At 46.4% G+C, this 5,261-nt stretch overlaps 1 pseudogene; it reads right to left on the bottom strand.

Annotated features, from left to right (window-relative positions):
• Positions 1–914: 914 nt before the first annotated feature.
• Positions 915–1,488, bottom strand: LOC108538815 (acyl-CoA-binding domain-containing protein 7 pseudogene; annotated as a pseudogene).
• Positions 1,489–5,261: the final 3,773 nt, after the last annotated feature.

Genomic DNA, 5,261 nt, shown 5'->3' on the forward strand with positions numbered 1-5,261 from the left:
AAAAAAAAATACGGTACATGTACATGATGGATACTACTCAGACATAAAAAAAAGAATAAAATCATGTTTTATTGCAGCAACATGGGTGGAACTGGAGGCCATTATTTTAAGTGAAATAACTCAGAAACAGAAAGTCCAACACCACCCATTCCCACTTACAAGTGGGAGTTAAACAATGTGTACACAGGATCATGGAGTGTGGAATAAGAGACACTGTAGACTTGAAAATGTGGGCGGGTGGGAGGGCCTGAGGGATGAGAAATTACCTTTTGGGTACAATGTACAGTATTTGGGTGATGGGCACACTAAAAGCCTAGACCACCACTATACAATATACCCATGTGACAAAACTGCACTTGTACTTCCTAAATCCACAAAAATAAAAACTCAAATACTTTTCTAAAAGAACATTTAAGGACACTTGGTTTAGGCAAGTACAATTTAGTTAACTATGTCGTTTCAGCATACTCCTATTATTACAATTCATGTAATAGCAAAGATATACATGATACATAGAGTGAACAGTGCCTCTCTCCCTCTAAGTGTTAGGTCATGAGAGCATTATCAAGGCTTCAAAAGGAAAAACTTTCTCATACACTGTATTCTTTTTTGAGACAGAGTCTTGCTTTGTTGCCCAGGCTGGAGTGCAGTGGCACCATCTCGGCTCACTGCAACCTCCGCCTCCCGGGTTCAAGTGATTTTCGTGCCTCAGTCTTACAAGTGACTGGGATTACAGGAACTCACCACGGCTGGCTAATTTTTGTGTTTTTGGTAGAGACGGGGTTTCACTGTGTTGCCCAGGTTGGTCTCAAACTCGACCTCAAGTGATCCGCCCACTTCAGCCTACCAAAGTGTTGGGATTACAGGTGTGAGCCACTGCAACTGGCTGGAAAATTTTCTCATACACTGTATTCTTAGTGCCGTTTTTCTATAAGCTCCTTTGCCTTAGAAATAGAGACATTCATTGCATCTTCCTTTGACAACCCTTTTTGGAGGTTCCATGCTTCCCATTTGGCCTTGCTCTTTAAATCCAGCATTCCGGGATACTCAATATTAATGTCTCCAATTATAGCTTGTTTGTTAAGTCCACAGAGTTTTCTCAGTTCTTTATTATTTGTTTTTTGTTTGTTTGTTTGTTTGAGACGGAGTCTCACTCTGTCGCCCAGGCTGGAGTGCAGTGGCACATCTTGGCTCACTACAACTTCCACCTCCCAGGTTCAAGCAATTTTGCTGCCTCAGTCTCCCATGTAGCTGGGATTACAGATGCCCACCACCACGCACAGCTAATTTTTGCATTTTCAGTAGAGATGAAGTTTCACCATGTTGGCCGGGCTGGTCTCGAACTCCTGACCCCAGATGATCCACCCACCTTGGCCTCCCAAAGTGCTGGGATTCCAGGCGTGAGCCACCGCGCCCGACCCATCATCTGGTCTTGTTTGCAGCTTCCTCACATCTTCTGCAGCCTTGTTGATCAGCTTGCAGTGCCATGGTGGCAGTGGCCGCACTGCTGCTTCTGTCCCGGCACTCCCTTCTTCCCTTTCTGAGAGCTCAGCTACACACTTAAAAGAATGGTGGTAATTTTTTATCCAGAATTTCTTTATGATTATTTGGTCTTTCATATTTGGTCCCCCATATTGTCAGAAATGGAATTTTTCCAGTTACTTCTTTTTTGTTTCTTTGTTTTTGAGAGAGGGTCTCACTGTGCTGCCCAGGCTGATCTGGAACTCCTGGGTTCAAGTGCTCCTGCCTCAGTCTTCTGGAGTAGCTGGGATGATGGGCTTGCACCACCGTGCACAGTTAAGATTACTTCTTGGCCGGGTGCAGTGGCTCATGCCTGTAATCCTAGCACTTTGGAAGGACATGGCAGGTGGATCATGAGGTCAGGAGACCCAGACCATCCTGGCTAACACGGTGAAACCCTATCTCTACTAAAACTACAAAAAAATTAGCCGGGCATGGTGGCGTGCACCTGTAGTACCAGCTGCTGGGGAGGCTGAGGCAGGAGAATGGCATGAACCCGGGAGGCGGAGCTTGAGCCGAGATCACACCACTGCACTCCAGCCTGGGCGACAGAGCAAGACTCCGTCTCAAAAAAAAAAAAAAAAAAAAAAAAAAAAAAAAAAAAAAAAAAAAAAAAAACATTGCTTCTTAACCTATTATCATCAGACTTGAGCCTCCACAACTTTACAAATGCTGTTCTTGAAATACAATTCGTAACTGGAGCAACTGCCAAATTCCATGGGTGCTATTTCAGTTAGGATGAGCTCCAACCACAAGCGAAGAAATACGAAAAATCAACCATAAAAAATGCTTGATTTTTCTAACATAGGTGGTCGCAGGGTCAGTTTGGCAACTCACTTCTGTTGATAACTTATGTTTATCTGTCCTTACACTCTGCCATCCCCAGAATGTCAGTGATAATTTTCACCTCGTCACATGCCTCCCATGACTACATCAGAGTAGCAAAAGGTGGCCCAGGCAGGTGGCTGAGAGAGGTCTGTGAGGAAGAAGTCCTTTTCTTGCTTGCCACCTTTTGCTACTTTTTGCTGCTTTGCTACTTTTTTTTTCATCTCGTCATTTTCAAATAAACTCAGTCATCCTAGGTGATTTTCTGTGCTTCAGATTTACAATAAGTCAAGTTAAATATTTTTTTTTCTTGTTGCCTTTCTTCTCCCTACCATTGATACTAAACTCTGATGCTCACTCGAATAATCAAACAAACAAATCATGCAGACTGCTTTCCTTTGGAGACAGATAGTGTGATTTGCTGACACTCTGCAGCTGGGGGCCTTTTTGAGCAAAGGAGGATTGTGGTGTTTTTTGTTTTGTGTGTTTGTTTTTAGACAGAGTCTTGCTCTATTGCCCAGGTTGGAGTGCAGTGGTGCGATCTCAGCTCACTGCAACCTCTGCCTCCCGGGTTCAAGAGATTCTTCTGCCTCAGCCTCCTGAGTAGTTGGGATTACAGTTAGCCGAGATTGTGCCACTGCACTCCAGCCTGCGCAACAGAGTGAGACTCTGTCAAAAAACAAAACAAAACAAAAACACCACAGTCTTCCTTTGCTCAAAAAGGCCCCACCTGCAGAGCGCCGGCAAATCACACTATCTGTCTCCAAAGGAAAGCAGTCTGCACGATTTGTTTACTTGTTTGATTATTCGAGTGAGCATCAGAGATTAGTATCAATAGTAGGGAGAAGAAAGCCAACAAGAAAAACAAATCTTTAACTTGACTTATTGTAAATCTGAAGCAGAGAAAAGTCACCCAGGTGACTGAGTTTATTTGAAAGTGATGAGATGAAGTTTCCTACATTGGGCAGAATAGGGAAGTGGGGCAGGAGGTAGAAGTGAAGTTCAGGTTTGGACTGATAGAGGATTCACATCTTTGAGCACTTGAGTTTGTGTGACTCAGGAATTTTGCATCTGCCAGATCTGTTTGTGAATTTGTTGCCTCTAACAGAGGACAGGCACCTCAAGGACAGAGATGTGGCTTTATGCATTTCTTTAACATGTCTTCCCTCCCTTCCATCTTTCTCAGTGCCTGCAGCATGCTAGGTGCTCTACAAAAATACTTGTTTAATAAAAGATTGAGTGAATGAAAACATGAGCAAAGGAGGCTACTACAATGGGAAGAAACAAAGTCAACCAATTTTTTTGTTTTTTGTTTTTTGTTTTTTTTTTTGAGACAGAGTCTCGCTCTGCAACTTCCACCTCTGGGTTCAAACAATTCTCCTGCCTCAGCCTCTCAGATAGCTGGGATTACAGGTGTGCACCACCACACCCAGCTAATTTTTTATACTTTTAGTAAAGATGGGATTTCACCATGTTGGCCAGGCTGGTCTTGAACTCCTGACCTCAGGTGATCCACTCGCCTCAGCCTCCCAAAATGCTGGGATTACAGGCCTGAGCCACTGCACCCGGCCAAACCCAAATGATTTTTCAATCGATTTAAATGTATCCTGATTAAGGGAAGAAATGGAGAAATGTACATATGTAAGAGAGAGAGAGAGAGAGAGAGAGAGAGAGAGAGAGAGAGAGAGAGAAGGGAAACTTCTGCAGAGAGAACAGAGCTATGATCACTAAGTAAAACAGAGGCAGCCTAATCAGATACCCAGACGGGGCCCCACCTGACTCCTACTGCAGCCTGGGGGGTGGAGGGACTAGAAGGTTCAGCTGGAGTGGTCTCCTCTTCTGCAGCTCCAGTCTCCCCACCTCCAACCCCTACTCCCACTGCCCTGTGAGGAGGCTTGGAAGCTGTGGGGAGGGGAGGCAGCCGAGTTGGGCTTCTAGAACGAGGCAAGATGGTATGAGCTTAAACGCCCTGCAATTGCTGGAGCAACAGTGGCGACACTTGAGTTATTCACAAAGGCTGGAATTCAAATGAGGCTGGCACCGCTCCAAGTCGCAGTAGCTTAGGAGGAGAGAGAAAGGCACATTAACTATTCATCAAGATCTTCGCGTTGCATGGGCTCTGAGGGTTCTCCATCTGCGTCCCTCCCTCTGTCACTGACTAGGGGTGGGGGGCGGGGGGTCCTCCAGAAGCACTTCATCTGTCAGTCTGTGAGCGGGGCTGGGGTGGGGCCTGAAGTTAGGCAGATTTGTCTCATCACATGATGGGGGACCTGTATCATGTGATGGCTCCGGTGATGTTGGAGGCGGCATGTGACTCCCAGGGCTACGTGGGTTCAAAAACAATTTAAATACAAAAACACAAGCAGGTTCCCCTCCTCTCCTTTGCCTTTGGTCTGGCTCTCCCCGTCGCTGGGTTCGGTGCCTGACTGAATGGAAAACCCGTCGTCTTGCAGCCACTAACCTGTGAGCGCCGGGTACCTGGAGACCAGGCCCCTCTGCTGGGGGCCCCCAGGAGCGGTGCCCCATCATTTTGCAGCCCACTGACTCCCAGCCTGGTAAGTTACTGCACACTTTCAGCAATTATCTGCGAAGCTGTCCTCAACTGCCTCATTAGCATGCGCAGGGCACCCTCACTGGGCACGTTGGAAGGGAAGTGCCTGCCGGGTCTGGAGAGCTGCGGCTCTCGGGCCCTGCCAAACAGACGCAGCCTTCCTAGGGAGCAGCGCTGCGCTGGCTTTGCTGGGGTAGAAGGAGCTTCTCCTTCGCTGTCCTCCCTCTCCCTTCCCAGCCCATCTTATTCCCAGCCTCTCCTCTCTCTATCTTACTCCTCCTAACCTCCCTCACCTCTCACCTTCCCCCTCCCCACCCCCCCTCAGATTTATTTATTTATTTATTTATTTATTTATTTATTTATT

This window comes from Rhinopithecus bieti, unplaced genomic scaffold (assembly GCF_001698545.2).
Source record: "Rhinopithecus bieti isolate Rb0 unplaced genomic scaffold, ASM169854v2 scaffold_13348, whole genome shotgun sequence".
NCBI classification, from domain to species: domain Eukaryota; kingdom Metazoa; phylum Chordata; class Mammalia; order Primates; family Cercopithecidae; genus Rhinopithecus; species Rhinopithecus bieti.